Source organism: Pongo pygmaeus, chromosome 11 (genome assembly GCF_028885625.2).
Source record: "Pongo pygmaeus isolate AG05252 chromosome 11, NHGRI_mPonPyg2-v2.0_pri, whole genome shotgun sequence".
Lineage (NCBI taxonomy): Eukaryota > Metazoa > Chordata > Mammalia > Primates > Hominidae > Pongo > Pongo pygmaeus.
In genome coordinates, this window is record NC_072384.2 from 46,635,639 (window position 1) to 46,650,813 (window position 15,175).

Sequence of the window (15,175 nt, forward strand, 5' to 3'; positions counted from 1 at the left end):
AGGCATTGATTGGAAAAAAAAGTAATATTGTAAGATGACACCAGAAAGTGTCTACATTTCTGCACCAGTGGTCTTTAAGATATTAAGTGATGTTAAAAAGTCACTCTATAGGCAGGAAGCCGGGGGTGGGTGGGGGATGATTCCATGGCCAATTAAGTTGGAAAATACTTGGCATCAAAAAACTGATCAGGTATCTTTACTAAAGAAGATTTCAGAGGCCTTAATATGTTATGCAAATGGTGACTTTCCCAAAAGGGTGATAGTATTCAAGATTTCCTAGATGTATTTAACTGTGGAATATTAGTAGGGTTTTACAAAACATGTCTTAGAAAATGCTGGGTTAAATCATTGATGTCCAGCTATATTTGTCTAGGTTAAATAGACCACTATTCCTTTGGAGTAGAACTAGAAACATCAGGCACGGTTCATCAGAGAACTGGGTTCTAAAAGCAGTAATTGACACATTTAATGAAACACTCTAGTCATTGTGAGACACAGCATGACTCTAGTCATTGTGAGACACAGCATGACCTCGAGACCCCATGACTTCCAAGGGAGATCACTGGTTGAGTTTCCAGAAATGTGACCATAGGGTAGTCAGAAGTCCAGAGGAGGAACCTTTAGACCAGAGAGAAAACAGCCTTTTTACCCTGAGCATTCACTGAGGGTTGGAAGGGATGTCTACAGAAATGATTATGGAATAGCTTGGAACCCTCAGGCACAAGCCTTCAGCACACAGGCAGGTAGAAAGTGATTTCTGCACTTCAAGAGCCTTGAGGGAACAACCACAAGGGCTCAAGCTCAGGAGCAAGGTAAGTAAATGGGTTTTTATTAGGGATAGAGTATTTCACTGGGCTTAGTAGCAGTTCTATTCTGATTCTACTTTGAGTTAAAGTCTATGTAGCTTATGCTAGCACATCTAAAATAAAATTCTAGCTATGTTATTAAAAGTTTTCAGTACTATGTAGGAAGGGCATTCTGAAAAGGCTGGCTAGAATTAAAATAAAATTTTAATTTGTTCAAGTAGTGTAACTTCTATTTTGGCTATTTTTGTCATTATCCCTCTTAAGCTTTGTCTTAGGAATTAGAAATGAGTGTACGTGTGCATGTACACACACACACACACACACACACATACACACCATGTCTAAAAAATGACAATACCTGCATTCAGAGGAACAGCAGGACAAGGTCAGTCAAAAGACTCTTACTCCTCACCCAGGCTTGGAGTGAGTGAAAGTAACCAAAAGAAAAGGGGTTAGGGGCCACTGCCATAGAAAAGAAAGGAAAGATTCATATGGAAAGAAAGAAAGAAACGTATAATGAGACATGCTCTTGTCTAACCCTGAAATGTTGGTGCTCAACAAGAGGTGCCAAAGATTTCTGCAAATGAAAATGTAAGTTGATATTTACTCCTTCTGCAAAATACTTCTTGGAGTCAGCACTGCAGAGGTGGCTTTTTCAAAGCCTCTTCCATTTTTCTGATGACACACGACCTTTGCTGTGTCTTTTGTAATGCTCTTAACACAAGGGTTGCAAATGCAAATGACTTCAAAGACTAGGCATGTAATGTCCATAAGGAAAGCTGGGCCTCCTATTGGAGTGGTGAGGGCCATGAAACTGGAAAGGCATTACATTCAAATCATTTAAGAGCATTGTAACTGGGCCTGCAAGCCGACAGTTTAAGACTCTGCTTGAAAGCATGCCCACCTCCTTTTGGAAAGTGGGATGCGCAGGCTGCTAAGGAGTCATCTTCGTCACCACACCTGTCCAACGTGCTGCTTCCAATGTGCTGCCTTATGTTATACATGATTGTCTAGAAGAAAAACCATCATCTTCCTTTGCAAAGAAAATACAGAGGTTTTATGAAGACTTTTTAACATTTATAAGTTTACAATTGTATTCTAAATGCTTGCATTGCCAAATATCTTATTTCCAAATAAAAGATGGAAGATGTGTGAGTGCAAATAATAGTATATTTCAAATCATTCATGAATGTATGATTATTATATATGATAGTTCTATGATATACGCAAATGTAACATGACATTATATACACATGTGTATGCATTTCATAGTCATTTAACATATATAATATTGTATAATACATGATCATATATGTATACATATATACATATACATGGCTGATTGGCATTAGAGAAAGTCGTGTGTATTATTTTAGGAAAGCAAGAATAAAGTGAGATAGAAGAAAAGAAAGCAAAGGAAAGTAAAGAAAAATTATTTTGAGAAAAACAGTGCATTCCTTTAATAGTAATTTCTATTACTGTACATTCACATAATCGTCATCATTGTTTCACTCACTTTACATAATCTATAAAAGAAAAGCTAATCTGTAAACATAAGTCACACAATAGAGGACCATAAGCCAAATCCAGTTTATAAGATTTGGTTCACATTTCTTAAAAGAAGTTTGATTTAGCAAACTCCATTTTGAACTGGGACATTTCACACAGACATTCATGTTTTCCCTCCTCTCTTTTGACAGAACATGGGCTCTACAGCGCACTTCAGTCATCATCAGAGCTGCCACACCCATTTACATTATGTACTGGATCCTGTTTGGCATTTGATTTTATGGACCCTCTATTTACATCCAGTACAGTACGCAGGGATCTATCTGTTTTCAACAACACACATCTGGTGGATGAAGTCCAGAGAGTGGTGCAGGGGCGGAGAAGCCTTTTTAAAATAAGGCATGAAAAATTTAAACCAACAAATATAAACCTATAAAATATGCAGGGCATTAGAAGATCCTGTCTCCTGTCTGGAGGCCAAGGGATCATTTTTAAATGAGAAAGGCATCCTTGAAGAATGCATGCTGGTCTAGATCTAGGCCAAGTGGTCAAACAAGGGGCTTCCAAGGAATTCTATCTCAAGCTTAAAGGTGTTGAGAGTTGAATGAAGTTTAACTACCTTCTGTAGTCAGATTCCAGGTTCTTTTCTACAAGTGCTATATGGTTTCTTACAATGCCAAAGAATCCCTGGCCACAAAATAGTCTAGAAATGTGTCACTGAGCCCTGGTAGGGGATCAAGTTTCCTTGAAAATTGGGTCATAACTTTTAGTTTCAGATTCTTCTGTGCAGTTGGAATATCAGAATACTATATTGTAGGGGAGAAGGTAGAAAGACTGGAACATAACATTTTATTTTTACCAATACTATGTTATGAAATTGAAAAATCTACCCTGGAACATGCCCAAGTCAAAGGTGCATTAGAAATTGACCCCCCAAAAAATACTTTCTATAAAAGCTTTTAAAAAATACCTTAATGTATTCCCATTTCCAATTATTTTACATTTAAATTATTTAGGAATGTCAAGGCTATGAGAGATTTAACACACAATTAAGTTTCAGGGTGAAGGTGGGAGTAAATAGAAAGAGAAGAGACTATCCAGAGGAAATAATTTTCTAAATTAAAAAATGTTGAAAGACAGGGACAAGGAGATGGTTCCTGAATAGGAGAAGATAGAATTGAGAAAAGTCATAAATTTTGTGAAAATATTATAAAAGGATTCATTTAACAGGGAAGCATTTACTAGTATGGTAGCCCAATCCAACGTATAACTAAAATAAAAATTCTGCTTTATGGTATGTTTTGAAAGGCATAAAAAAGCCCTGAACACTAAATTAACTTTCACAAGAACTGCAGTAATGAAAAATGCTGTGAATACCGTCACACTGATTGGTTAAAGTAAAGTGTGCAGAAGGCTTCTTTCAAAAGAAGTTGGGGGATAAAACCTTAACTAATGTGTACTCATTTTAATTTGTCTGAAACTCTGTGACCTTGGATATGTTATATAATCTCTCTGGGTCTGTTTCTCATTTCTAAAGTGTACTGGTCTGTTTTCACGCTGCAGATAAAGGCATACCCAAGACTGGGCAGTTTACAAAAGAAAGAGGTTTAATTGGACTTACAGTTCCACATGACAGGAGAAGCCTCACAATCATGGTGGAAGGCAAGGAAGAGCAAGTCATGTCTTACATGGATGGCAGCAGGCAAAGAGAGAGAGCTTGTGCATGGGAACTCTGCTTAAAACCATCAGATTTCCTGAGACTTATTCACTATCACAAGAACAGCATGGGAAAAACTTGCTCCCATGAGTCAATTACCTCCCACTGGGTACCTCTGACAACGTATGGGAATTCAAGACGAGATATGGGTGAGGACACAGCCAACCATATCATTCCACCACTGGCCCTCCCAAATCTCGCATCCTCACATTTAAAAACCAATCATCCCTTCCCAACAGTCCCCCAAAGTCTTAACTCAGTTTAGCATTAACTCAAAAGTCCACAATCCAAAGTCTCACCTGAGACAAAGGAAGTCCCTTTCACTTATGAGCCTAAAAATCAAAAGCAGGTTAGTTACTTCCTAGATACAGTGGGAGGGGGGTAGGGTACAGGCATTGGGTAAATACAGTCATTCCAAATGGGAGAAATTGGTGCAAACAAAGAGGCTGCAGTCCCCATACAAGTCTGAAATCCAGTGGTGGCAGTCAAGTCTTAGAGCTCCAAAACGTTCTCCTTTGACTCTGTGTCTCACACCAGGTCACGCTGATGTAAGAGGTGGGTTCCAATGGTCTTGAGCAGCTCCACGTCTGTGGCTTTGCAGAGTACAGCCTTCCTCCCAGCTGTTTTCATGGGCTGGTGTTGAGTGTCTGCAGCTTTTCCGTGCAAGCTGTCAGTGGATCTACCATTCTGGGGTCTGGAGGATGGTGGCCGTCTTCTCACAGCTCCACCAAGCGGTGGCCCAGTAGGGATTCTGTTTGTGTACTCTGACCTGACATTTTCCTTCTGCACTGCCCTATCAGAGGATCTCCATGAGAAGCCCTCCCTGCAGCAAACATCTGCCCAGACATCCAGGTATTTCCATACATCCTCTGAAATCTAGATGGGGGTTCCCAAATCTCAATTCTTGACTTCTGTGCACCCATAGGCACAACACCACATGGAAGCTGCCAAGGCTTGGGACTTCCACTCTCTGAAGCAATAGCCTAAGCTGTACCTTGGCCCATTTTAGCCATGGCTGGAGTGGCTGGGACACAAAGCACCAAGTCTGTAGGCTACACACAGCACAAGGACCCTGGGCCCAACCCATGAAACCATTTTTTTTCCTAGGCTTCTGGGCTTGTGATGGGAGGGGCTGCTGTGAAGACCTTTGACATGTCATGGAGACATTTTCCCCATTGTCTTGGGGATTAACACTTGGCTTCTTGTTACTTATGCAAATTTCTGCAGCCAGCCTAAATTTCTCCTCAGAAAATGGGATTTCTTTTCTATCACATTTTCAGGCTGCAAATTTTCCAAACTTTTATGCTTTGCTTTTCTTATAAAACTGAATGCCTTTAACAGCACCCAAGTCACCTCTTGAATGGTTTGCTGCTCAGAAATTTCTTCCACCAGATACCCTAAATCATTTCTCTCAAGTTCAAAGTTCCACAAATCTCTAGGGCAGGGACAAAATGCCTCCAGTCTCTTTGCTAAAACTTAACAAGAGTTACCTTTGCTCCAGTTCCCAAAAAGTTCCTCATCTCCAACTGAGACCACCTCAGCCTGGACCTTATTGTTCATATCATTATCAGCATTTTTGTCAAACCCATTCAACAAGTCTCTAGGAAGTTCCAAACTTTCCCACATTTTTCTGTCTTCTTCTGAACCCTCCAAACTGTCGCAACCTCTGCCTGTTACTCAGTTCCAAAGTTGCTTCCACATTTTTGGGTATCTTTTCAGCAACACCCACCTCTACTGGTACCAATTTACTGTATTAGTCCATTTTCATGCTGCTGAAAAAGACAGATCTGAGACTGGGCAATCTACAAAAGAAAGATATTTATTGGACTTACAGTACCATGTGGCTAGAGAAGCCTCACAATCATGGCAAAAGGCAAGGAAGAGCAAGTCATATCTTACATGGACGGCAGCAGGCAAAAAGAGCTTGTGCAGGGAAACTCCTCTTTTTAAAACCATAAGATCTTATGAGACTTATTCACTATCGCGAGAACAGCTCAAAAAAGACTTGCCCCATGATTGAACTACCTCCCACCAGTACCTCCCACAACATGTGGGAATTCAAGATGAGATATGGGTAGGGACACAGCCTAAACATATCATAAAATGAGATTAAACTAGGTGATTTGTAGATACTTACAGCTCTAAAATTACATATATTTCTATATCTTTTCTGGAGGAAACAATCTACCAGTAGACATTCATACTCTGCCAGATTATTAGTTAGCAATTCCTAGAGGAGGGGAAGACCTTAAGATAAATGCAATATAGGACAAATTGCAGTTTCTTAGTAAGAGGCAAGCCTCAAGGAGGCTCAAGAACTCATTCCTTGAATAAACATTTATTGGGTACTTATTCAGATCCAGGCCCAAATATGAATTAGATCCAGTCCATGGTGTTCGAGGTACTTGCTATCACTGTGGGAGACAGGCATGTAAGCACAATCTAGTAGGTAAAAGAACAGGGTGTTCTGGGAACATGCTGAAGCAGCCTCTAGCCCAGATGGAGAAAGATACTGTTTTAGAGGACAGGACCTAGGACACATGAACACAAAACTGAGTCATCAGGGATTAGTAGGAGTCAGCCAGAAGAGATGATGGGGATAGAGTCCTTCCAGGCAAGGTGAGCAAAATGTGCAAATCTTAGATAAGAGAGAGCATGACCATTCTGAGAACTTCAAATTATTTAGCATAGTGGGAGCATTGGGCTAGATGGAGGAATGTAGAAAGATGATGAGCATAGGAGCAAGCAACGGTAGGAATGTGGCACCACAGTGGGGAAGGCCTAGCATTTAGGTGATGCTGGGTCAGCTTGGACTTGGCTGCATGGGAGCACTGCACCTCAGATGGTTAGAACTCAGCAAAATGAGGGTTGGTTGATGGAAAGAGAAAAGACAGAAAATCTCACATGCATAGAGTGCTATGGCAAGAGCACTTGTTCATCCTTCATTTTACAAGTAAAAAGACGGAGGCCTAGAGATTTATTTAAAGCAATATTATGTTATGCTTATTTCCTGATTTTGTCTCATGTTAGCCAGGTATGTACTCAGCTGTCTAGCAGGCATTATTATCAGGTGTCCTGCGGTATAAAACCATGTCAGCATTTCTTCCCCCAACTCCATCCTCTACTTCTCACCAACTGTACCTCCATGAAAGGTCCATGCTCTGTGATCTCATCACATGTTTAATGTAGCACTTATACTGTAACAGAATTATCCTCTTACTTGTCTGCTTCCCCTATCCTCCATGAAGCTGTGTACTATCAGGTCGGTGCAAAAGTAATTGTGGTTTTTGCCATTACTTTCAAGGGGGGAAACAGCAATTACAATTTTGCACCGTTACTTTTGCACCAACCAAATACTTGGTGATAGAGTTTTTATTTCAACTTTAGATTTTCAGAACCTAGCACTGAGCCTACCACACTTTAGTGCTTAATAAATGTTAGCAGAATAAAGTAAGATATTAATATGAGCTTTCTGGGTGGGGTTTTAGGGCAGATCTATTCACAGTGGAATCCTCAGATCAACAGCATCCTCATCACCTAGGACTTTGTTAAGGATGTAAGTTCTCAGAGCTCACTCAGACCTAATGTATCAGAGTCTTTGTTGTTGGGGGCCTGACAACAAGCCCCCCAGTTGATTTTTATGCATGGAAATTGGAGAAGCAGTGTGTTAGGGGACATGAGAGGAGAATAAGACATAGAAAGGAAAAAATGCACAAACTCAATAAAGAGGTATTTTCACTGTAGTCTATTCTTATTTTTAAAACAGATAAAAGCTAAAACACAAGTGAGATTATTGGAATAAATCATTGGAAATATATTCATTTAGGTGATGTGAAAAGGAAATAGGTTGTAATCTTCACTCTTATAGTTTTATACAAGTGTTATTGGTACCTTACACTTGCATATGTTATCTATTTTAAATGACACTAATATTATATATATTTTTTCTTTACATTTTGCTTACATGGATATATAATTATACTGAAGAATATATGGGTAAAGTGAAAAATCTTTTCTATATTTCTGTCCAAATCCCAATACCCACCCAGAGAAGTAACCATCATTAAGAGCTTGAGGTATCCTTCTAGACTTTCTATGCATTTCCTTTCTTATGTGTCCATATACTTACACAAGAACTTTTAAAATAATAAAGAGGATTCTGCTATATGTTAGAGTTTTGTGATTTTCTTTTGGTACTTTCTCTCTCACACACACTCTCTCTCCAGGCAGATGCGTGTGTGTTTGTATCTGAATATATTATTTGATATGTTTTCATGTCGGTACACATAGATCTACTGTGTTGTTCTTAAAGTTTCAGCATATTTTCTTTTGACTTACAAACCCTTATTAACTTAAACAGTTATGATTGATGACTGTTTAGGACGTTTCTCTGCTCCAGTAAAGAATGCTGTAATGAACATATGTGTGTGTATATATTTGAAGGTATGTGTTGAATATTTCTGAATGATAGATCTGAGGAAATCGCTGGATCAAAGAGTTTATGTACATTTATTACTATGTTATCTATCATCTTTTAACTTACACTTTCACCAACTTTGACCCCCAACATTTCTATCAGTCCTTTTGTGAATCCCAGAGGCAGGCTGGGAGATATCACCATGGTCATTATACAGAAGGCACTGAGATTTAAAGAGGTTAAGGAAGTTGAAACAAGTCACTGACCCCGTACTTATCCCTGATACAGATTTAAAAGGTTGCATATCAGATTCCAATTTATGATAAGGCAGCATCAACACTTCAGTTTTCACTTTGCCAGGACTTCTTCAACTCCATGATAACACCTGCTTACTATTCCTGAAGAATCCTTGGGTGTGAATGCTCACATCAACAGTCCATCCCAGTTCAGAAATCAGCTTCTAATTCCTTAGTCTGCCCAATTTGCACAGCAACACTGTGACCTGCATGTGTTATGTCAACATCAAAGATGAGAACTGAGTGAATCCCAAGGAGCCAAAACAGCCTCTACTTGGCTGAAACAGGCAGAGCTGGAGCACACGGTCTACATTTCAGTCTAGCAAATTTTCCACTACACTCTACTAATTTAGCTCTCACCAAAAAATAAGGAAGGAAATCTGAAGTTAAATTTCAAGGGTTTAGAATTTCATTCCTGTATGGGCCATGTTTAGCTACACAAAATTTAGGGGCAGTCTCCTCACATAGGTTTTGAAATTTCCCACAGACGTATTTCAGGAAAAATCTAAACTACTATAATCATGATCAGAATCACCTCCCTCCTTGAAATTAAGCCAGGTGGGAGGCAACTGTGAATCATTTAGGCCCTCTCTTTCTCTGTCTATAATTCCTCAGAGTTATTCCCAAAGCCCCATTTCTAAGCAGGCCTTCAGAAACCCACCCCATTCATTCTCACAGACTTCTTAGGTGTTATATTAGTCAGGGTTCTCCAGGCAAACAAAACCAACAAGAGGACATGTGTGTGTGTGTGTGTGTGTGTGTCTGTGTGTGTAAAGATATTTATTATAAGGAATTGACTAATGTGATTATGGAGGCTGAGAAATCCCAAGATGTGCAACCAACAGATTGGAGACCCAGAAGAGCTGGTGGTATAAGTTTCAGTTCAAAAGTTGGCGAAATCAAGCCCTAAGAAGAGCCAATGTTTCCATTTGAGCCGAAGAAAAGGAAAGACTGATATTCCAGCTCAAGGCAGTAAGTCAGGAAAAGTTCCCTTTTACTCACAGAAGGTTCAGCCTTTTTATTCTATTCAGGCTTTCAACTGACTGCGTGTGGCCAATCCACATCAGGGAGGGTAATCTCCTTTACTGAAACTGATGATTCCAGTGTTAATTTTACCCAAAAAGCATCCTGTGTTAATTTTACCCAAAAAGCATCCTCACAGACACACCCAAAATAATGCTTGACAAAATATCTGGGTACCTCATAGCTCAGTCAAGTTGATACAAAATTAACAATCACAAGTGAAATCACCTTTGATTCATTCTGTAAAAATTCCGAAGTTTTGACAGTTCCAAGACTGGCCAGGAAGCAAGAAAACAAGAGAGAAGTTTTTCCATTCATCTATCTAACTCTAATTAAGTCATAAGGTTGGAGGAAAGACTTCCTCCCACTAACTTCCATTATAACTGCAGGTACAGAGCAAAAAATACCCAGGATACATTTATGACAGCATATACAATAATATATATGTGAACACTGATAAAAACACAAAATGACAGAGTTATAGAATTCCAGACACAATAGAGGCCTCAGAGCTCACTCTGATCGACCCACTTATTCTTCATATAGGTATGTAAAAACACCAGAGACACATAATGATTCATAGACAGGAAGACACAAACACATGAGCATGCAAGAGGCAGAACACATTCAGATGGGCAGTGATGCACACTTTTGCAGCAGCCCTCCTTTTACTCTGCAAAATATCAATTATCTGGTCACATACTCTGATTTCTTCTCACTTTTGCTTCTTATTTATTAGGATTTTATCCTGGAGTGACTCCAACCATATCCCATTCATAATATAGCCTCCTCAAACTTCCTTTTCATGCATTCCTCCTATCTATAAACGAGGCCAGTTCAGTACCTATGGAGGGTACCAGTCCAATTATGGACAGCACAATGAATAGGAAAGTCTGAGTACTGACCTAAAATTATTGCTGTTCTCTGGGCTTTAACAGATGAGAGAGAAAATGCTTCAAAGATAGGGTGTGTACAAGAACCACAGTTCTAAAAGAATTGATACCACAGTTAACTACAATAAATAATACATAGATACATAATAAATTAATTGATGATTCAGAATCAGTACAATAACCCACTGGAATGAATTCAAAGTGTATCTATGTTACTTATTGGACTCCCTCTTCTATCTCAAGAATATCAGTAACCTCTTCCAAGCATTCCCAGACTCTCACAAACCTGCCAATAAATCTGTCTTCTTTCAGTCAATCCCAGCCCACTTCCATGTCTCTACAAGAGTGTTTCTCTTTTGAAAACACTCTTTCCCCTAGAATTGCTTCCTTTCCTTAAAATTCAAATGCTAAAGTGGTTGGCAGGTTGTACTAATTTAATTTAGTTCAACATATAAAAACAAAAGAACTGTTTATTTATCAATCATCATAAGCCCTGAAACAAAGTATTTAATTGTGTTCTTCAGGATCTGCCTGTGTGATATAAAATTTTGCAGAAGAGGACATGAGGGGAATTAAAGGGGTTGGCCCATTTTCCAAGGGTCATACTGAGTTGGAACCAGAGTTCATAGCCTGTTTTGTTAGTCTTTCAATTTTAAAAAATTTAATAAAAATAAAGAAGGTATTTAAAAATATTCCAGGTTCCAGTTCTTTTGTGATCAAAGCCAGATCCAAATCAACCAACAAAGATGTATATGCATATAAATGGCTTTTAAAACCATGGGAACAATATTACCTAGGAAAGGATGTAAGCATTAGTGGGCTAAGAGGGTAGGTATGGGCAACTCAGTAATGAACTTAGATTTTATGGGCTTATGTAATTTAGAGGGCCTTCTTCAAGGAAAATAATAAAAATTTATAACACAAAATTGGATACATTAAAATGATAAATTAATTGCAATAAATTACAGATGTAAAAATGAGGATAAATACCACCAACATCACATAATGCAGGAAAATTGATTAATATTTGTAAGTCTTAACTGCCTGATCCACTTTCAAATAGTTTTCCCCCTATTTTTTCCTGCATATTCCAATTATTTTTCATACAACAAAGATTTTATAATATTATTTTCCACTGGGAGAACAGAAAAGTAATCTGGTCTTTCTTCTAGCATTTTTCTCCTCTATACTACCAATATTTTACCCAGTGTTGGGGCCATAGACACATTCATGTCATGGTGCTACCTTTGGCCCTGTACCCTCATGTCCTAGCAACAGGTGAGTTGCCCAATGGGATGTTTGGCAAAAGCCTCATTAACGTGACATGATTGTATGTATCACACACATGTAACCCACTAAATCCAAAGGAAACATATCCTCCACCCAAACTCCCTGTAACTGGATTCCCAAAATGCCTACAGACAATCTAATACCACTGAACATTGTGGCAAGACGGATGGGGAAGTTGAGGTGAAAAAATGACTGTTGCTTTAAACAGTTGTGGTTAAAATATTTTACTTTTGCAAATTTTGCTAAAACATATGACCATGTTAGCCCTTTCTTGGGGTTTTGGAAGAGGTCCATGCAATGGAGGGGTCCTAAACCTTCTACTTTTATCAACTTCACAGCCAACCTGCCTCTGGGTCAGGAATCTATAAAGGCGAATGGGGAAGAGAGTCATCAGGGGCATTGAAGAAAAATCCAGAAAGCGGGGTATCTTAGAAACCCAAGAGAAGGGGGTATTTATAAAAGGGCATGAGAAACTATGTTAAATTTTGCTAATAAGTTAAATAATATAAAATGAAAAATATCAATGGATTTTACAACATGGAGGTCATTATTGACTTTAACAAAGCCATTTAAGTGGAACAGTAGGGGTGTAAACAAAATTATACAGTTATAAAGTGTATGGATGGTGAGAAATTAGAAACAGAAATTTATTTAGGTGCTATTAGAAGAAGACTTCCTTCCCATGTTTTGGAACCCTTTGAACCTTTGATTATTTCATCACAGGGGTAACTTCTTGGTTTTCTCATCTACCATACCAAAATTATCTCTTTACATGTTTCACCCTTTGATTAACAGCTTCTTATGATTAGGAACAAAGCTTTACATCTTATATCTTCAATGCCTACAATGCCTACATTGAAGATACAGTGGAAGTTACTGAGTAAATATTTGTCGAATGAATGAATGCCTTTTAGATATAGTTTAGTCTACCTCTTGCTCTCTAGAAATTTTTTATGTCCACCCTACTTAAAGAAAAATATTCACTCCTTGAAAGAGGACTAAATAGGATTTCACGTCTTTGGTTATTTTTCTCCCAAGAGAGAAAGAGGTAGAGAAACAGAGAAGCAGAGAGAGACAGACAGACAGACAGAGAGAGGTATTTTTAAAAATCATTCTTCAGAAATTCGGTCTAATTTAATCCAACTAACAGTTATTGAACACTAACTATATCATCAACCCTAAGACTCAAAATGAAAAAAATATTGTCCAGACTAAAAGTGAAAAAGTTTAATTTAACTTGGTAAATAATAAGATAGATGCCCAGGATCCCAGGAAGCAGGGAAGAGGCAGGGTATGAAGGAGGCTCCCTGGGAAAGACAGAAGCCTGAGCTGAAGTTTTAAGAAGGTGGAAATTATCCAGGCGAAGTAAACTGAAATTTCATTCCAGGAAAATTGTGCATGTGTCAGGAGTGCAAGAAATTTGGTAACATGAGAGTCAAGAAATAGCAAGATGTATCTGAAAACACTTAGGGGCCAATTTTGAACTACACTGCAAGGGATGCAAAGAAAGTTGATTATTAGCCTGGTTAACTTCTGGTTAAAGTTAGAATTACATAGGAAGCAGAAATTTGGCTTCCAAGCCTCTCTTGAAAACTAGAATACGTCTACTCATTTAATAGGAAACTTGCCTCCTATGAGTTCCCAAAGAATGAAAAGATTCTTTGCTTCCTTCTTAGGACTTCACTTGTCCAAGTAACCCTTGCCATGCACTGCCCCACAGTCCTGAAAAGTTCTGGAAGTAAATCTCACTGCAGCTGCAGTACAGTCACAGTGTGTCTGCTGACTACTCGAGAGTGAAAACAAATAGCAGCCATGTGCTGGCCACACATTCCAATGGGGATCCTGCCATCTGTCTTTGTGTTCATACAGCCATTCAGATTTCCAGTTCATACCAGCTCGATGCCACTTCCAAGCAGAACTTGGAACAGTTAGAACAGAGAGCAAGTTCATGGACAGCATCAAGCTTTGCACAGGATTTAGCACACTCACAGAGAAGCAGCAATGTGAGGGCAACATTACAGTAATATTTGTGATAATGATAATAATAATTTGCCAAGATAACAAGTAGAGTAGATGGTAGTAGAGCCAGTGGTGTGGAGCGGGCACAGAGCTTGCCTATATTACAAAGCCACACATACTGCATATTGGGGAAGCCAAAAAATGTTTTGCCATGGGCACAAACCTACTCTCAGCGAATTGCATTACTGAGTTAATTAATCCCTCTTGCAGTGCTCTGAAGAAGGTATTTGATTATTATCCCTGTTAGTGGTTGAATTGTGTTCCCCCAAAACATACATAGAAGTCCTAATCTCTGCCACCAGTGAATGTGATCATATTTGCAAATAGGGTATTTGCAAATATGTATTCAAGTTAAGAGAAGCCAGATCTTAATCTAGTATGACCAGTGCCCTTATAAAAAGAGAGAATTTGGATACACACAGGATGAATGCTATGAGAAGACAGAGGCAGAGATTGGAGCGATTCATCTACAAACCAAGGATTACCCAGGAATGCCAGCAGTCATCAGAAGTGAGGAAAGCAGCATAGGACAGAGTTTCCCTTAGACTCCTTAAAAGGAACCACCTCCGTTGACACCTTGATTTCAGACATCTAGCTTCTAGAACTGTGGGAAAATAAATGTCTGTTTTTCTCAGCCACTCAGTTTGTGGTACTTTGTTACAGCAGCCATAGGTAGTCAACATATCCCTGAAACAAATAGGAAAATGATATCTAGAGAGGCTAAGTGCCTTGCATGGATATTGAAAGAGCAAGCTTTGGAACCCAGCTCTGTCTGACTACAGGAGACAGCTACCCCTCTGCTGACAATGTGGCCTTCTCATAGGGTACTGCTTACATAACAAGAGATATTTAGATTACCAGTACCCGCCTTTAAATAGTTGTGTTTTTGTTTTGTTGTGTTTTGTTTACCACCTAAAATATCTACTGTGGGACTGGGGGCAGATTCCTTAGTGCAAAGACAATGGGAAGGACTATTGAGAATATTCTCATATTCTGAAGATGAGATAATGTTTTTAATACTTGTTCTAAGAACAAACATTAACAATTCTAACATTGACAATGTTTTTAATTCTTGTTATTATTATTATTGATACTTAATAACCTCCCTATATTCTTAAAAAGAATAATTCTTAGTTTTGAGGATTTTTGCTGAGCATAGTTATACACAGCTATAAATACTATGCTATCAACATCCAGTGACGAGC

At 38.7% G+C, this 15,175-nt stretch overlaps 1 long non-coding RNA gene across 1 annotated transcript in view; it reads left to right on the forward strand.

Moving 5' to 3' along the window:
- The first annotated feature begins 556 nt into the window (after positions 1-556).
- The window catches only part of LOC129031890 (uncharacterized), a 47,581-nt gene continuing 32,962 nt past the window's right edge, over positions 557-15,175 (forward strand). Inside the window, exon 1 of the long non-coding RNA XR_008501141.1 lies at positions 557-812. This is a non-coding gene — a long non-coding RNA (uncharacterized LOC129031890). The remainder of the gene's footprint in view (positions 813-15,175) is intronic.